The sequence below is a fragment of the Vulpes vulpes genome, chromosome 14 (assembly GCF_048418805.1).
Source record: "Vulpes vulpes isolate BD-2025 chromosome 14, VulVul3, whole genome shotgun sequence".
NCBI classification, from domain to species: domain Eukaryota; kingdom Metazoa; phylum Chordata; class Mammalia; order Carnivora; family Canidae; genus Vulpes; species Vulpes vulpes.
Window position 1 is genome coordinate 83,005,053 of NC_132793.1, and position 19,776 is coordinate 83,024,828.

Consider the following 19,776-nt stretch of genomic DNA (forward strand, 5'->3'; position numbering starts at 1 on the left):
TGGAAGTAGCATGAATTGTCAGGGATCAGGAGTGTCTGGGAGGGAGGTCAGCTACCCTGAACCCTGACACCTGCTCTGTCCTAGGCTGCTGCCTGTCTCAATCATGCCTGGCAGTCCTGCCATCAGCCTATATGGAAGGAGTCTTTAAGAAGTACCCAAGGAGGACAGCCTGGTGGCTCAGCAGTTTAATGCTGCCTTCAGCCCAGGGCCTGATCCTGGAGACCCGGGATTGAGTCCCACATGAGGCTCCTGCATGGAGCCTGCTTCTTCCTCTGCCTGTGTCTCTGCCTCTCTCTCTCTCTCTCTCTTTCTCTGTCTCTGTCTCCCATGAATAAATAAATAAAATCTTAAAAAAAAAAAAGAAGTACCCAAGGAAATGAGTACCTGCATTTCAGAAAGGATGCCACTGGGGAGTCTCTTCCTGTGTCACATAATATGTGTCAATCAGTGTCATATATTGGGAACTTTCTTCCTCTGTCACTAAGACCTCTCCCTGAACTCCTCCTATAGGAAAACCATCCCTAGAATCAATACCAAAGGCTTCTTTGGAGCAGTTGGCTTGTTTTATAGCTTCTTGATCTCACCATGAACACTGTCAGAATTTGGGGGGGGGTGTTGTTTATTAGGCAGGATTTATTTGGGGCTGCTATCCTTGCCTCCCACTCATGAATGAACGTAACTCCCCCATTGGTCACTATGACTTATCAGAAGGCCAAAGAGAATTCTACAAGCTGGGGCTTCCCGCCTTGCCTTCACTGGCGGGGACTTCAGAGCCTGACACTCTTCCAACCTACAGTGCACTTATTATCATTAGCAGCATCTGCCCCCACTTACTTCCACCACAAGTTCCTCATTCGCTTTTGTAAAAGAGTTGGGATATAATGGACATACAATATCATATTAGTTTCAGGTGTACAACGTAAAGATTCATTATTTGTTTATATTGTGGAATAATCACCACAGTAAGTCTAGTTGACATGCATCACCACACACAGCTACAATTTTCTTTTCTTGTGATGAGAACTTTCAAGATTTACTTAGCAACTTTCAAATATGTAGAGCAGTATTGGTAACAGTAGTCACCACTTATTTACTTTTCTTTTAAGCCTTCTTTTGTGCCAAGTATTTCTTGTGAGCTGCCTCAAATCTTTCTTGGAATGACACAGAACTGACATAAATATTAAGAATAGCACTTTAAAAAAAAAATGGGGTGCTGTCATCATACCAGATCAGGAGAGCTGGTGGAATTTGGGCCAAGTGCTGGAAGTTTCCAACTTCTGCATTGATTGTGTTCCAGGGTTTGGCAATAAATGGGGGCTTACCTTCCACTGCCAGCCCCTTGTCCCTGAGGCCCACGTGCATATGTGTTTTCCTAAGGTTGGCTTCACTTCCATACTTTCTCCACCAGGCCTGCCCCAGTCTACTAGACTAGAGCCCAGAATTCCAGGGCACAGAGCAGTGTGTTGACTAAGCCTGAAATCAGTATGGCGGCTGCATTGCCTGCCTGGTTCTTGTCATCTCATCTCAGCATGCCTGCGGTTATGAGGAAGTGGCTGCAAGGGCTAGAATGTTAACCTCCTGGGAGAGTGGCTGGTGTGTATGGAAGATGACCTCAACATGAATTAATACATTTGAATCTTTAGTGGATGAAAATTTGAAAACTGAAGAGCAGAGCATACATGTTTGGGATGATGGTGTAGGGAAAGCCACATAGGTGTGTCTCTTTGGTCAACTCTCAAGAATATCTTCCATGTTTCACATCTTCTAGTTTTATTCAGTTGCTAAATCCAGTAATATCTAAAAACCTCCTCCACCTACTCTTTTCTCAAACAAAAACAGGAACATTTCATAGCTTGGTAGTGCTTTATATAAATGAGCTGTTTGTAAGTTGGATGTTTATTCAAGGGTGGCTACAGACTGTTTCTGTATCACCCTCCATCAGGCCCATGAATGCCTGAGGAAGTAAGTGGAGTTGAGCCATAATTTAGTGAAAATAGCCAAAATGAACAACCAAAGCAATTCTGATTTAAAATAAGAGTAAATTTAGCACCAATAAAAAATAAATTTATTAAATAAAATAAAATAAAATAAAATAAAATAAAATAAAATAAAAGTTTATCAGCACCCAAATTCTTTAGTATGCATGCACATTATCCCTGTTATTGGTATATTTTTTTCACTTTTTCTTTTATTTTCCTTTTTCCCCAAAAATCCAGGATATTTTTCTGGTAGCTGAATTCCCATTCATACACTATTATTCTGAAACATAAGAACTGCCCTGTGGAGAAAAAAATAGGAAGTTTCTGGCATTTGAAAGCCTAACAGTTGGAAAACTAATATCCTACACTATGTTAATTTTACTGGAATTAAAATTAATTAAAATAAAATTAAAATTAAAAATGTTTAAAAACTAAAAAAAAAAAAAAAAATTAAAAGCCTGACAATTAAAAAACCAGAGTTCTGACTACAGCATTACAAGGTCAGGAACATTTTAGTTCTCAGTATTGAAATGGGTTTTTCATAGAATGAAGTCAGCTAGTGTGTCTCAGACACGTGATATGTTGCCATTTTGATGAATGGTCTGTTGGAAGAGGTAGTCCCTAGGAAAACTTAAATTAGAAGCAATTTGCAAAACTGAGGTGAAGAAATGTGACAGGGACTCTTTGTGTATGTCAGGGTCTGGTGAGGAAGCAGAAATTACATTTGATTCAGTCAGGGCAAGTTATACGTAAAGAACTCCAGTGGGGGATTGTGAAGGAAGAACAAAGATCTGAAAAAATACAGACCTCGCTGATAGACCAGTCATTGACCCTGGGAAGAGGTCCCTAAGGTTGAGTCTTGTTTTCATGGCTGAGGGCACAGCCATTACTCACATGATGGTAGAAAAGCTTCTGAGGGGCTGTATCAGCCACAAGTCAGCCATCCACAAGAAAGTGCCAAGCCAGGGACCTTGGAGATCCCAGGGGCAGCTGTTGGCCACTGGGCACTGGCTGGGCTCTCGGAATGCTGCCTTCTTGTGGATCCAGTTGCTGCAGTGGGCAAAGGCTGTGTGGGGGCCCCCTCCACAGCCAGCCTGTAGAGCCCAGACCTGCACATTCAGAGGGCCCTCTACTGATGAGGCAAAAACGTAGCTCCGTTTCCAAAAGTCTTGATGAAGTGCTTGTTTGCTTAGGGAAGGATGCTACGAAAGGGGGACGTGGGCAGTGCTGAGGCTGTCCACCTTGAAAGTGGTAGCAGCCTCAGGGTCCCTGGGTTTCTCAGCCAGGGCACAGCTGGGGTGGTTTATGCGTGCATGGCACAGACAGCTGAGCTAGCACGTGGAAGGCTCTCACCTACTTCACAGTGACCCCGGGCATGGGATTGAGCAAGCTGAACATCTTCCTGAAGTCATATCATGGAGACTATAAGAGACCCCAGTGTGTCACCTACCCCATCTCTGCATCAGGTCCAAGCTGTTAACCTGGGGAGATGGTAATCATACTGTATTCCATAACTCTCACGTGAATCTGCTTCCCACTGGCTATGAAGCTGAATAAAGAGACTCTGGAATACCACCCAGTGTAGGGAGCACAGAACTAGTTTGGACCATGCCTCTGCACATGAACCTTAAGCTCACCTTCTTTCTTGCATCAAATGATGATCACTGCACTGATCTTCCTTCCCTTTGCTTATGGCAGGAGATGGCTTAAATAAATAACTTAGATTGGTCCATGACAAAAAAAAAAAACAAAACAAAACAAAAAAAAACAAGAAAGAAAAGAGGGACTTGGTTCATGTGCTGCAGGTTCTAATGATTTAAGGCAATGGGACCAATATCTAGAGGACTCTCAGGTTTGTTTACCAGCAGACTCCCAATACAGAAATTGAACAGGATTCACAGACTAGCAGCAGGAAGGCAGCATGCATGATCTGCCCAGGCCCTTGAATCTGAGGATAGAGCTCTCAGACACTGGGTGATGATCCCAGGACTTTAAACTACCTAGCCATCTGAACTCTGGCAAAGGAAACATAGATAATAGGACTTCAAAATAAACATATGATTTAGAAGTGGGAGCCAAATTGACATTAACCCAGAAGTAATAGAGAACCCCAGTGTTTCACATGAAGCTCTCAGGATAACAACTTGAATTTGTTCAGGGTCTCCTAGTATCAGACCTTATCATGCTTCTCACATTCATAGTAGCACAGACATTTTAAAAACCGCTTCACATATTTTAGAATATAAATCTTGGGGCACCTGGGTGGCTCAATGGTTGAGCATCTGCATTTGGCTCAGGTCATGATCCTGGGGTCCTGGGATTGAGTCCCACATCAGGCTTCCCAGAGGAAGCCTGCTTCTTCCTCTGCCTATGTCTCTGCCTCTCTCTCTGTGCCTCATAAATAAATAAGTAAAATCTTTAAAAATAGAATATAAAGTGAATATTAAGTGAAGATATGAGATTTCCCAAGGCACCCTGCTGTGGATCACTGAATCAGGGTAGAGTGGAGGCAGTTCTGGGTTCTGTCACCTCCTGAGTTGGCATGCATGCAGGGATTCTCCAGCATGCAGTCCTTCCCTTTTGCACTGGACATCTGCTGTTGCTTCTCTCTCTCTCTCTCTCTCTCTCTCTCTCTCTCTCTCTCTCACACACACACACACATACACCCTCATTCTGACCCATAGTCTTGCCCATGAGGCTGCAGGCTTTTAGCCTCTATTCAGGTAGAAGTGTCTAGACTAGTTGGTCTGTAACATTTGCACGATGATTTCTGCAGAAATGACAGTTCCTTAGGCTGATCATTTAATGTAAAAATATTTTTTGGAGTTTCATTTTTGTGATTTTTTACTCTTTCAACAGATATTTATTGAGCACCTACTGTGCTTCAATGCAGTTGTAAGCAATCTGTTGATCAAAAGAGGCAGATGTCTTTCTTGTCATCATGTTTATGTGACCTTTGTAAATAGTGATAGGCGCTGAGGAGGGACGTGAAATATTAGGTGAGTGTTGGAATTTCAGATGGGCATTGGGCCAGGGCAGGGCAGGCCTCCCTGAATACAGTGGGAGAGACCAGACCTGAGATCTTGCTGAACAAGCTATGTTAGTATCAGGGAGGAACCTTTAGGGAATGACTTCTATGTCAGTTAATTGAGAAAAAATGTTCCTCTAGTTTATCTCTTGGGTAGACCTGTGGGATAATTGCCCACAACCCTGGCTATACCCACAGGGCCATCTGCTTCAGGCTGTTTGGAGCTGCGGATTATGAGGATTTCAGAAAAAGCTGAAATCATAAGTCTATGGTAGCTAGCTTTTCTCAGTTGTGTGTGGGTGTGTGCACATGAGTGTGTGCACAGGCATGTGCATGTATGCCTGCTGGATGCTCCCTTTGAGGAAGAAGAATGAAACTAGTGTGGAAACTTTCCTAGGCTGGAGAGAGTCTGAGAAGCACTAATTTAAAAGATGTACCTAATGTCTAGACCTGCACTGATTCCAAGACAGTGATGTGGCTTTACCTCCATTTTGCACATAAATTTTTACTAAATTCCCAGCAACATTCTTGAATGCCAGGCACTCAGGCTAACAAAGCACAGGGTTACCTTTATAAGGGACAGTTAGGCCTCCCCTGAGTTACTTGACAGAATTCAAGGAGCTTAGGGAAAAATCACTTTGTATCCATATATGTAGGAGACAAAATTACTTTGTTGTTAGTTATTTCTACCTATGCATACTCTCAAAATTATCTCTACCACAGGAGGTGAATAAGGACTCTTTGCAAGATCTTGCACCAAAGCTGTTTTTTCCTTAAGCTTTTTAGGTTGTTAGTCTTTACCTAAGTTAGCTAGATGCTCTGCTGTGGAATCAAAGAGGAAACAATCCATCATCTGAGCGCAAAACAAAGACAGGTATCTGGGCCTGTTAATTGGAAAGGTCAATATCAAGCCTTTACAAAAAGATTCATGGTTTTCTTTTACATAGTGAAGTGTAGTTACTAAGCTCATAATTTCTACTCTGGGACATTTTCATTCCCAAACTTAACAATCAGGTAGCTTTAGTTGAAGGATATGAAATATGCAACAGGAAAGACTTTTTTTTTTATTTTTTTTATTTATTTATGATAGGCACACAGTGAGAGAGAAAGAGAGGCAGAGACACAGGCAGAGGGAGAAGCAGGCTCCATGCACCGGGAGCCCGACGTGGGATTCGATCCCGGGTCTCCAGGATCGCGCCCTGGGCCAAAGGCAGGCGCCAAACCGCTGCGCCACCCAGGGATCCCGCAACAGGAAAGACTTTGAGAAAGAACATTACTTGAAAACACAACTGTATTTATTTATTTATTTATTTATGTATTCATTCATTCATTCATTCATTCATTTATTCATTCATTTATTCACTCATTCATTCATTCATTCATGAGACACACAGACAGAGGCAGAGACTCATGCAAAGGGAGAAGCAGGCTCCCCACGGGGAGCCTGATGTGGGACTCAGTCCCAGGACTCCGGGATCACAAGCTGAGCCAAAGGCAGATGCTCAACTGCTGAGCCACTCAGGAGTCCCAGCACAATTATATTTAGACTAAAATTTTAATTCTAGCAAGTGTAGATATTCAAATCAATGTGGTTAGGTAGCTAATATAATTATCTGAGATATACCATGTTTTGCAATATCAACTGTGTTTACTTCATGGGAAATGTAAATTTGGTTATATAATAAGATTTTTGTTTCTAATCCCCATCACTTTGCCCTAGATTCTTTGCCTTCAACCTATAGTCTAGCAAATCAGTGGGTAAAGAGAGTAAAGCACGGTGATCATAATGAGAACAACTAAATGCCGTGGGTTTATAGTACTAAGATAACTTGACATATTAATCCAAAAAGATCTTATGCATGAAAGCTTGAACATAAATAAATAAAAATTAAAAAAAAAAGAAAGCTTGAACATTCTCTATGTACATTTAATTTAATGCTTTTGTGTAATTGCAAGTGATCATTTTTTATTCCAGAAAAAGACAACCAAAGCATTAATAGGTTTTTGTTCTATTTATGGTGGTATGTGATATGAAATGCTATTATTCTCTTTGATTATATTTTCATTGTTAAAAAAAGAAATTTAGTAAAATTCCCACTTTCCTAAATATAGTTGAATCACATCCACAATTGCAAAGAGTTTGAGCTGAGTGTGTTTGTGTGTGTGTGTGTGTGTGTGTGTGTGTGTGTGTTTCTGGACTAGAAATTTCTTTACCAGTGGGAAGAGCTGACAATAGTGAGATCTGTCCAGTTGACACCAAGTTCCTCTTCAGAAGTGGGTATGGATGTGTATGTTTATGTCTGAGAGGGTGTGCATGTGTATGTGCACACAGGGATTGTGCATATGTTCCTGTGTGCACACTTATGAGTATGTGTGAGTATACACAGGCATGTGTATGTGTGTGAGAGTATGTGTGTATAGGTGTGACTGTGCATGTTCCAAAGAAGAAAGCAAAATTAAGTAAAAGGGCTTGACTTACTACTTTCTGTTATCTTTGAGGAGAGGATAAGTATTCTTTCCTGGACTAAGACATGATGTTTAGAAGCAGATTGATCTGTAAAAGCAACATTCCTGGAGAATCTGAAATTGTCAGTCTGGTTATTGAGCACCTACTGTGCACTGTGTGCATTAGGTGGTGGTGGTGGGGTGTTTGGATAATCCAGTCTTTGCTCAGTGGACAGGGAACACTTTGCTCCATGATGGGGTATCTGTACCTGGTGTCATATCCCTTCCTCTAGTTTTGTGAGCAGAGCCCCCAATGAGAGGAAAATCGCTGTTTCTACAACATGAAACCAGTCACCACACCCTGATTGCCAGAGCATTTGAATTCTTTGAGTTATTCTAATTTTGTTTCTGAATTTGTAACAGTCTATTTTCCCATTTCACAGGAATTACTGGGGAAGTTACATAATGCCTTCAGTTTTCATGTGTTCCTCCAATGAAAGGCAGTACTTTGTTCTTATTTTGGTATTAGTGCTTCCTAGGATTTCTCCTCTTCACAAGTGAGAGACACTATATATGCGTATATATATACATCAGTATACACATTTGGACCCTTGTAACAATATTAACATAAACCACACCTTACAAGAAAATCTGTCTTAAGCAAGGACTGTACTTCATAAGACACTATTACCTCCTTATGTGTGGGTGAAACCGTATTTCCTAATATCTAAATTGGGTTTCAACTGTAGTAAAGTAAATTCAGGGCTTTTTCATCATTGTTAACGAATAATCCATGTTGTGAAAGGTACCAAATGATGTGACTTAACAGACCCCAATGAGAATTTTAACCAAGCTGAGATCTGACCTGAAGCAAACTTTTTTAGTTTGTTAGTTTTCACTGAGGTTATTTTCAGTAGTATATCTGTCAGAATGCCTTATACTTCCCCTCCCAATATAAAAAGCATGCATTGCTAGTGACAAAAGTCTTCCCCTCACTCGAGTTCCAGAGAGCAAGCACTTAGGTAATTCTGGGTGAGGTTTTACAGGCTAAGAATTGAGCCAAACCTTAGAATCATTCTTTTTCATACCACACACATACGCCTTACCCAGATAAACATGTCTATATGTGGTTCTCGTGTCTTTTAGAGAAAGGGGAAAAACATAGTTCTCACTCATCTGTAATGGATCACTTCTCAGAGTAGTACCTGCTGTAGTCCAAAAATGAGCCCTTTTGTTTGGTTGATTTAAAAAGACCAACTTCAAAGGATATGGATTTAGGTTTGTTTTGGATGTGACTTCAAATAGCTGGTTTGCTCATCCGGCCTTTATCAAGTATTCTGGAGCCTTGACCATGAGGCAGGAAATTTTATTGAGGACAGACTTGTGGATGTTGATGTCTCCACCTTGGCGTCAAGTGAAGCCGGTGTTGGCCATGGAAATCCTTTTCTGATATTCTGAGTATTGGCCTTTCAAAGCTAACAGTGGACAGGGAAAGGTTGTGCATTGTAGTGTTGGGTTCAGTTGCTGATACTGGACTGTTCATCTCACGCATTAAAATCCAAAGGTTGGGGCAGCCCGGGTGGCTCAGTGGTTTAACACCGCCTTCACCCCAGGGTGTGATCCTGGAGACCCGGGATCGAGTCTCACGTCGGGCTCCCTGCATAGAGTCTGCTTCTCCCTCTGCCTGTGTCTCTGCCTCTCTCTCTGTCTCTTCTAATTTTCTTGATGACTCTCTGAGGGAGGTGCTGTTATTTTTGCAAATCAAAATTTTAACTTTTGCAATTAACAGTAGCTTTGGATGCCCCCAAAACATGCACTTGGGCACTTGAGACACTGGAGCAGCAATGTGGATAGGTCAGTTTGAAAAGCTACTTGTTAAAGGCAGTGCTTGGTCACCACTGTGTGCTCACTGACCTGCCCACATTGGGGGAATGGGATTACTAAGTCCCTGGTTTACTTAGATCATGTGAGGGATCTGCCTCTCCTCCAGTAAGGACATGCAGGCCTGTGGTGGCAGCATGTTCGTGGCACTCACCAGGAAGTACCCCCTTGCTACTGTGGTCAAACCTGAGTGTGCCAGTTCCCAGAAACTGCTGGCCCCAAGAGCCCGCACCGCACGGGCTGAGTGCCAGCTGTGCAGTCCTAGAGTGAGTGCTCAGGGAATTCAGTCTCCCTTGCCTCCACAAGGAATCCTCCTGAAGAATGGGGATGAAATGCAGGCTTATGCAGACAGGAAGGAAGGAAGGGAGGAGGGCCTGGCATCAGTTTTGTGATGCTCCAGCTCTGAAACCCCAGCTCTGAGGCGTCAGGGCCCTGTGCTACCTGGTGGATTCCTGCACATTTCAGATTGAATCTACAGGAGTCCGTGAGTATACATACCAGCTTGTGTATCAGCATCAAGCTCCAGGAGAGTCTCCCAACTGAAATGTCAGACAGTGATGGCTCAAGGCTTCACTGAGGTAACTCTCAGTTTCAGCGCAGATTTTGTTTTAAATGTGCATGTGTTCATTTGCAAATGATGTCCCAACAAAGTCCCACAGACCTTAGCTTAAATAACCAAGATTTCTTGTCTCATAGTTCTGGAGGCTCAAAGTCCAAGATCAAGTTGCCACAGGGCTTGTCTCTTCAGAGGCTTCTCTTAGCTTGTAGATGGCCATCTTCTCACTGTGTTCTCACATGGTCTTCCCTCCATGCCTACGTCCTAATCTCTTTTTATGAGGACATCAGTGAGATTGGATTAGAACCTACCCTAATAACCTCATTTTACCTCAGTTATCTCAAGACGCCATATCTACATTTTGAGGTACCGGTAGTTAGGACTCTAACGTATAGGAATTTGGGGAGAGGTCATAATTCAGCCTATAAACAGTGCAGTTTCAGGGTGAAAGTAATGCCATTTCTGCAAGTTACATAAGCATGCTGATCACCTCAGATCAACTCACCATTGCATTCCACATCCCTTCTCTTCCACTGCCAGGAGGAAGAAAATGCTTTCTCTTGATGAATTAACTTCTAGAAACTTGATCCCAAGTATATTACTCCCCCATTATCCTTGGGGGGTACATTCCAAGACCCCCAATGGATGCCTGAATCACAGATAGTCCTGAACCTTGTATATATCTTTTCCTATACATACATACTTGTGATAAAGTTTAATTTACAAGTTAGGCACAGTAACAGATTAATAATAACTAATTATATTATAATGAAAGCTATGTGAATGTGATTTCTCTCTCAAAATATCTTACTGTAGTTACCCTTCTTATGATGATGTGAGATGATAAAAGGTCTATGAGACAAATGAGACAAAGTGAAGTGAATGATGTAGGCATTGTGACATAGGTGTTGTGGTGTTAGGCTGCTATTGATCTTTTGATTATAGATCAGAAGGAAGGTCATCTGCTTCCAAACCATGGTTGACTGTAGGTAACTGAAACTGGAAAGAGATCAGGGTAGGAGGACTGTGGTGCAGTTAGTTGTCAAAGGCTGAGGCAGGATGGCTTTCTCTGGCTGGCTGCAGCCTGCTAAGAAACTGAACATTAATATATGTATGTTAGATATTAAAAATTCTGTGAATGACTGTAGAACAAAAAGAACAAGAATTATACTATTGGGAAAATTTTTAAAATTCGGTTAGAGTTCTTTTAAGTATTTGTGCATTTGTGTGTGGGGGGCACTTAATAGTTAATGCCACTCCAGGACACAAACTCTCCTTCCTAAGTAATTTGTCTTAGAAATAGAGAAAAACCTTTCAACTCTTGACTAAAGTTTAAAAAAAAAAGATTTATTTATTTTATTTTAGAGAAAAGAGAGAGAGATCTCACAAGTTGGAGAAGAGGCAGTGGAAGAGGGAGAGAGTGGATCCCATTGTAGACTTCCCACTGAGCACGGAGCCTGACTCAAAGCTCAAATGCATGATCTGAAGATACTGACCTGAGCTGAAATTAAGAGTCAGACGCTTGGGCAGCCTGGGTGGCTCAGCGGTTTAGCACAGTCTTCGGCCCAGGGCGTGATCCTGGAGACCCAGGATTGAGTCCCACGTCGGGCTCCCTGCATGGAACCTGCTTCTCCCTCTGCCTGTGTCTCTGCCTCTCTCTCCCTCTATCATGAATAAATAAATAAAATCTAAAAAAAAAAAAAAAAGTCAGACCCTTAACCAACTCAGCTGCCCAGGTGCCCCTTAACTAGAGTCTTTTGATTTTAGAGTTTCCTTTAAGGAAGATGTCATTTCCATTGACAGGGCATCTTGTGTTTTTCCTATCACCTATTCATTTTACATTATAAAAGGAATCTCAGGATTTATTTTATACCAGTAGTAGAAAGAGGGCTCTTCTGAGAATTAGTTTGGGAAAAAGTCTGGACCTGGGGGGCAGACAAGGTGAAAATCAAGTCCCTGTGGCTGCCACCACCACACCTGTCCCCAGTGGGGCTTCCTAGCCACCTCAGAGCTTGTGCTTCTAGTTTCACAGTCATGACATGATTGGAGTAGGAAACATTTGCTTTTATTCTAAGCAAATGAAGCCATTTTCCCCCTTGTTAGACCTTTTTCACAAAAAAGTCCACAGCATTGAATTGTCATGGAGCAGGTGGTCTGGGCATTCCTTCTGTTTACCACCCATTCACAGCTTGGGAAGTGCCACTGACCTGACCATTCCCTTTATTGTGGCTGCTCCTTTGTCCTCATCCTATGGTGGCCTGGTTATTTCCCAGCCACTCCCACCCAGCAACTAGAGTTCCCACTGTCCTGACCCTGCCTCACTGAGGACATACAGCTATTTCCCAGGCCTGTACATTCTCCCAGGGCAATGCCTAGGAACCACACTCTAGGGATGAGGGGCATTTGGGAGGCAGCCCTCCTCGGCCCCACCCTCATCAGGTGTCACTGCACTCAAACACATGTATCTGTCCAGGTTGGCATGTCAGATTTGCCTCAGATATATGACTCTGAAAGGTTCTCCCCCCCTCCTTGGGGCCACGTGGAGGACATCTAATCTCCCCTCCCCAGGAAAGTTCTTCAAATCTTTGAAAGCTGCCTGGTGGCTCGCCTGTGGTCTCCACAGCTAACATTTGCCCGTATTTACACTTAGCATGTTACTAGTATGGTTGATCTAAACCCAACCTGGGAGGTGCACAGAATCCCCTGAGGAGCTTTAGACATCCCCTGAGGGCCTGGCCCACCAGCACTCTGGCCCCTTGGTGTGGGATGGGCAGAGACATGTTCAGCCTCCCCAGGGCTGTGGACCACTACCCTAAGATAAGTACAGTTGCTTCCCTAATTTACAGATAAGGTGGCCCAGGTCTGAGGGATTAGGAGCCTTACCTAAAATCCTGCAGCTACTCAAAGGAGGGAGCCACTGCAAATGGTACCCTGGCTGCAGAGCCCATTCTCACAATGATCCTCCTCCTGCTCCTTGGCTTGCTCCAGCTCATTAAGGGCACCCTTCTGGGGTGCTTGTATCTGTCCTTTGCTTGCCACCACCAGCAGCCTGACTTGGCTCCTCCTCACCTTTTCTCTCTCTCTCTCTCTCTCTCTTTTTTTAAAAAGATTTTTGTTCATTTATTCATGACAGAGGCAGAGAGAGAGAGAGAGGCAGAGACACAGGCAGAGAGAGAAGCAGGCTCCATGCAGGGAGCCCGATGTGGGACTCGATGTGGGACTCAATCCCAGGACTCCAGGATCACACCCTGGGCTGAAGGCGGCGCTAAACCACTGAGCCACCCGGGCTGCCCCAGTCCTCACCTCTTCTCAAGCGCACTGCGTGGCATCCATGTGGTGTTTCTCACTGCAGTGGGCCCTGCACTCTCTGCAGTAGCTGCCAGAATCATCCACACAAATCACAGTGCTCTTCTGAGCGTTCTGACTCAGAAGCCTGCAGGTGCTGTTGGCACTGTGGTAAAGTTACGAAGAAGCTCTCTGGGAGAACAGACAGAAAGTAAAATGATTACTGTCTAAAAATCTGACTGCAGTGGGCTATGTAGAACAGCTTGTTGTGGAGAAACTGCTGATGCCCAGAAGCCGGTCAGGGCAAAATGCGTATGTACGTATGTGTCCCTGTATGTCTCTATGATATATGCATACACACATATATAGGTACATATATACACGTAGATATAATAGATAGACACACATATTTATGGGTTTCACTTAAGATTTTGTTTGATAAGAGAGTTCTACTCAAGTGTTGACAGAACTCTGACTTGAATATTTTTAGGATACATTCTGACTCTGTGCCTCTCCAGGCTATGGTTTCAATCCATGGCTTCGTTCTGGAGGCTTTGCTGAGGCATGATGGGTGCTCTTACAGTTGAGCACAGACACTGAGTTCTGGGGTTTCAGGGCACAAAGACCTGCCTTGGGCCCCTGGGAACCTCTCCTTCACCTCCAAGCTGGTAAGATGAGGGTAATGGAGACCCTCCTGGGGCTGTTGGCAGGTGAGATAACATGACCCACCTAGGCCCACTGTGTGTACCTCACCAGATAGTAAGGATGGGAAGTTGCTTTTCAGCAAGGGTGCAGCACTGGGAGTCCTTCAGATCACGTTTTGCCATGGCAGTGCTACATTTGGGCTTAATTAGCATGGCACCTGAACCACACTTAGGGATGTGACCATGATGTGGAGAGAGAACTAAGCCCTCACTATGGGCCCCTTGTGTGAGAGGCAGCCGGAGTGGAGGCAGGGAGGCAGGTTGAGACTTCAGCCTTGTCCTTCAGAGGATGGATGTGTCCAGGTGGTGCAGATGAGGAAGCAGGAAGTTCTGAAAGACTCATTCACTGCTCACAGATTTATTAAGCACATGTGTGGCAGGCACTATAATTAAAACAGAATCCCTCTCTCAGGGAAGCACTGGCTAAGTAATTTGATCTGCTGAGCTGAATTCAAGCTGAAGGCTGCCTAAACCAGCAGGGGAAGGAATAGACCACACCTCCGCCACTGCCTGTTACTTGCTGAGGGTAGAGGAGAATACCGGGCCATGTGGTTCCTCCGTGCTTGTGACTGCTGCCTGTCGCATTCCCTCCATAAATTTCTGGGAGAAAAACCCATTAATCCTGTAGGAGAGCAAACCAGGAAATGCTAAATGCTAAAAATCTAAACACTACGCCCTTCAGGTAGTATGAAGAAGAAATAAAGCTGCACATTCTTGGCCTGGGTCATGATCTGCAACTTCCTGCTTTCTCAGCTTCCCAACCTGCTCTGGTGGCAGCTGGCTCTTCTCACCCCTTCTTGCTGGCTCAGAGGAAATCCCTATGTTTGGAGGGTACAGGGAACTGCCAGGGCCTGGCAGGAAAGATGCTGGTGGATAGTTGGGGGTCTTAGAAGGTGCAGTCTGGGCAGGCTTGCTCCCCTTGGAGTTGGGGACTGGTGGCATTGCTTCATGGAGAGCAGGCTTTGGTGTCCTGCATTTGCTAGCTTGGGACCTAGGAATCCTAGGACTTCTCTGGACCTCAGTCTCAACATCTGCAAAATGGAGACAATGCCAGCTGTCCTTCTTTCCTGGCAGGCTCATGGTCTGTAGTGATGGCCATTCCCATCACCAGGTCTTCTCCTGCCCGTGCTGTTGTCCTTGAACGGCTTCTGGAGGGATGCTGGGAGCAGCCCCTTTGGGCCTTGTTTCAGGGAGAAGGATTCACTGCTCTGTGCAGAAGAACCTGATAATAAACACAATAGATCTGTCTCAAGTGGGAGGCCTGCCTTGAATTCCATAAGTCCACAGAATAGTGGAGAGGCTGGAGAGTTTATGAGCTAGTTGAGAATTGTGCAGAGTTCTGGAAAGAAGGCGGCTACATCATTCACCCCTTCCCAGGGCAGTGAGTGTCACTCTCTACCTGTGCTCAAGAGCAGGGCAGCTTTGAGACTGTGGTAAGAGCAAGCTCTCCACTGGCAGAGTGCCTGCCCATGGGTTGTGGGATGCTGGGTCTGTAGCTATGACCTGAGCCTCTCTGGCGTAAGAACATGAGAACAGGTATGACAGAACCAACACTTGAGGGGGCTGCTCCTTGAAGCAGCTGCAAGGCAGGGGCAGTGCTTCTAAAGGAAAGTTCTGATTTTTAGAGGGAATTGTTTTGTTGCATATTGTCATTCTCGGAAGGTATTCCTCAGAGAAAGGGAGGATATTGGCTTGATGTGGCAGCACCTGTTAGACAAATGTACACTCACAGCCCAGTAGCCTGGGCTGCAGTGCTGAGCTTAGCAGACACAATGCCCCACAATCCAGTGCCACCTTTATTATGAGTTCACATGGCCACCACGGTTCATCAGAGATGCTCCACTTCAAGCTGGAGGACTGTTATAAAAGCCAAGCTTCCAAAGGGGAAATAATCCAGAAGCAGGCCTTAATTTATGTCCAGGGTTTCTCCTGCCTCCTCATAAATATTTAGCAGGCACACTGCAGAATTAACTGTCTGCAAATGGCAGGCTGCAGTCCTTAGTTCTTGGCATCCTGAATCTGAGGGTAAAGCCTGTATGGCTTGTAGTATCACAGGTGGAGCCATCCGTGTTGATAACCCTTATGTTTCAGGGAGGTAAATTAAAGGTGCTGAGATCACCAGGAAGGGAGCATGCTCAGTCCTGGAAACCCAAGTGCATCATGGATCTTTGGATAACTGTTTGCACATAATTCCTTGTGTTCCTAGGTCCTTGCTCCACAGGTCAGTGGGTATAGCAGCAGCATTGCCCTCACCTGGGGCTGGTGAGAAGTGAAGAGATTCCAGGTACCACCCAGCCTACAGAGACAAGATCTGCATTTTGATAAGATCCCTGGAGGATTCATATTTGAGTCCCTTCGAGTTTGAAAAGCCACACAGTGCAAGATTTACACCTGATAGAAATACTTGTTTTTCTGCAATTATTTCCTGTGTTTTCCAGACATGAATGGGATAATAATCAGTCTTAATGTTCTTCTTATCCTCTTGACAAAAGCTGATATTTCCATAATTCACTAATTAAGACACTTCTCTTTTTAAAAAGTCACAAAACATAGATCACCTTCAGAAGATGCACTTTTGAAAACCTCTGGATGAAATAAAATTGAGTGATATTCTTTCATAGATGTAGCTTCAAGGATGCTTTGTTTGTATTACTGATAGATTTCATTGATCTATGTGGGAGGAGCCTGTGTTGGCTGGCTCTGATCCATGTAGTAGTTAATTTTGAGCAGTGTTCCTGGGGTGAATCCTTTTACAGCAGGTGCTGTGTCCCCCAGACTTCATTGAACTGGCAGCCTGTGTTCCCACCGGCTTTCCTTTTTCTTAATATTTTTTATTTATTATTTATGATAGACATAGAGAGAGTGAGAGGCAGAGACACAGGAGGAGGGAGAAGCAGGCTCCATGTCGGGAGCCCGATGCGGGACTCGATCCCCGGACTCCAGGATCGTGCCCCGGGCCAAAGGCAGGCGCTAAACCACTGCGCCACCCAGGGATCCCCTTCCACTGGCTTTTCTTAATGAGAATCATTGTCAACTGGCCTCCTAATGAAGTCCCTCTGCCCCCCTACCACAAAATGCTGTTCCATGTCTGACCTGTTTTGCTTCAAACTGTTGGCTTAGTCTTTCATGGTCTGTCTTCCCCTGCCTCTGTGAAATTCCTTCAATCCACCACTACCCAGAATGAACACACTTTTAGGAGATGCTAGCATTTTGGAATATCTTCCACAGCATGCGTCAGACTTCCTTTGTTTGGTATCCTGGGTTTCTGTCCAGTTGTGAACTTGGGCAACCTTGGGGATTTCCTCTCTTCCTGGAGTCTGGCCTCTTTTTCAGGTAATTGCCGTTTTTTTAATATTCCAAATACCACACCCTATCCTCCAAGGCCTCCAGAAAACTTGCAAATACAAGATTAAATCATGTAACAAGTATTCTTTGTTTTTAAAGTTTAAAACATAAGAGTAAGCTGCAGGTGCACTGTGTGTGTGTGTGTGTGTGTGTGTAGATAGGTACACACAGAGCTATAGGTGAAGTTTTCCCATGGGGAAATGTCTGCCTCAGGAACCATGATTTTTTTTTAAGATTTTATTTATATATTCATGAGAGATGCAGAGACACAGAGACACAGGCAGAGGGAGAAGCAGGCTCCATGCAGGGAGCCCAATGTGGGACCCGATCCCGGGACTCCAGGACCACGCCCTGGGCCAAAGGCAGGCGCTAAACCGCTGAGCCACCCAGGGATCCCCAGGAACCATGATTTTTATCATGTAGGTCAGCTGAGACTCCAGGAGGCAGTCTTTGGAAGAAATTACCAAGGGTGGGACCATTTACAGAAACTGTGTTCTTTCCAACCTCTGCTTATTTCCTACTGATCTTAGGCCTTGAAGCTTTTTTGGGAAGAGGCCTGCCTCACTTAGATCTCTTGCAGTATTCAGAAAGGCTAACAACTCTAAAAGGTTGTTGGGTATTAGAGTTCTCGAGAGACATAGCCAATAGGAGAGAGAGATGTATCTTTATCTATCTCTCTGTGCCAATATCTATAATAAATCAATCTGTAGGTGCATATATCTAGAGAGATATAGACATATAGATATCTATATATATGGAGGTCTGTATGTCTGGAGAGATTTGTTATAGAAATTGGCTCATGTGATTATGGACAGTGAGAAATCTCATGATTTGCCATCTGCAAGCTGGGGACCAGGAAAGCTGGTGTTGTAATTCAGTCTCAGACTGAAAGCCTGAGAGTCAGAGGAGCCAATGATGTAAATCTGTCTGAGGGCAGAAGATGAAATAAGGTATCCCAGCTCAGTCAGTGAAGCAGGAAAAAAGAGCAAATTTCTCCTTCCTCTTATCTTTTGCTTTATTCAGGTCCCCAATGGATTGGATGATGTGATGCCCACTCATATTGGGGAGGACCAGGTACTTTACTGAATCCACTGACTCAGATGCTAATCTCATCTGGAAATACCCTCACAGACACACCCAGAAATAGTGTTTAATCTAGGCACTGCTCCTTGGCCAGTCAAGGTGACACATAAAATTAACTATCACATGTAAACACTTGGTATCTTGTAGTGTTTTTCTTGGAGAGAATATGAAAAGTAAAAAGTAGTGGAGGCAGTTCTGGAGCTTTGGCATAGGCTCTGACCATCATTTGAGCATGGACCATTCTTCTTTTGACCCTGATTAATGGCTTCAGAGGAACAACATGATCCTGGGGACTTCTGAAGGAACATAAGAAGAGGAGCAGAATGGAGTTTGGGGAACAGTTTTGGGGGGCAGTGGGGCTGGGTAGAGAGGGGGGACACCAGCCATGACATGGCCATGGGACCTTAACCATGTCACAGCCCAGGATTGTCCCCAGTTTGGAAATGGACATTGTTGGACTTTAAGGTCTCAGAGATTCTCCTGTCTCTGCTCTGTGACTGCCTTTTATGGAAAAGGACAGGGGCATGGTAAAGGTTTGAGGTAGTGAGGTGGCAGTGCTAAACAGGCAGCTGTGCCCCTGTCATCACAGTGTTCAGCTACGGTGCCCACCAGTGTGTGCACTGCACGCCAGGCCCCCTGTGGCAGCTGGGGAGGGGTGTGATATCTACTTCTCAGATGAGATGCAAAGCCAGAGATGCTGCACTCAGGCTTTCAGCTGACACCTGCTCTCTTCTGCCTTGTTATGCTGTAGGAGAGGTTGAGCTTTGTCAAGAATAGAATGGAAGAAGACAGACTTGGGCTGCGAAGATTTTAAATTAGATGTGGGGCCAGACTTTTCTGAATTATCAAGATAATTTATTAAGATAAAAAAATAGTCCTAACCTTGTGTGGGAGAGGGCAGGGGGACAGAACTCCCTGCCGCAGGGCCTTGGTTTTGAGAGGAAGATCCAGGCTTTGTTGCATTGTTGTCAGCAAGCAGCTGTGAATTGAGGGATGTCCTCATTAGCAGAAGGACGAGAGCTTGGATGATACTTAACACAGAGTGCCCTGGTGGCACAGAGGGGTTATGCTCCAGAGAATGATGGCACATCTTCAATTTAGACACCTGCCAGGGCTGGAACCTCCACAAGTGGCTCATCTTCACAGCCACCCCCTTGGAGTCCTGTTAATCCTCACCCCACAAAATAGGACTGTCATCATCCCTACTTTCCATGTGGGATTCAGAATCCTAGCCAGATGCAGCATTTTGCTGGCAGGCACATGGGAGATGTAGAATTTCCATTTGAATTTGCCTGACTTTGCCCATGTTTTTGTTCTCCCGGTGAGGTTACAAGTACCCACACTCATTCATTCATGCTACCTAGTGGATAACCAGAGCTGAAGCACATGTATCTTCCCTATAATATATGCTTATTTATTATAAACTAAATTCTGTGCACCAGGTTAAGTCATTATTGTGTTTGTGAGTCA

At 44.3% G+C, this 19,776-nt stretch overlaps 1 protein-coding gene across 2 annotated transcripts in view; it reads left to right on the forward strand.

The window, feature by feature from the left end:
* ATP10A (ATPase phospholipid transporting 10A (putative)) overlaps positions 1-19,776 on the forward strand; it is a 186,460-nt gene that overhangs the window by 79,888 nt on the left and 86,796 nt on the right. The window lies entirely within an intron of this gene.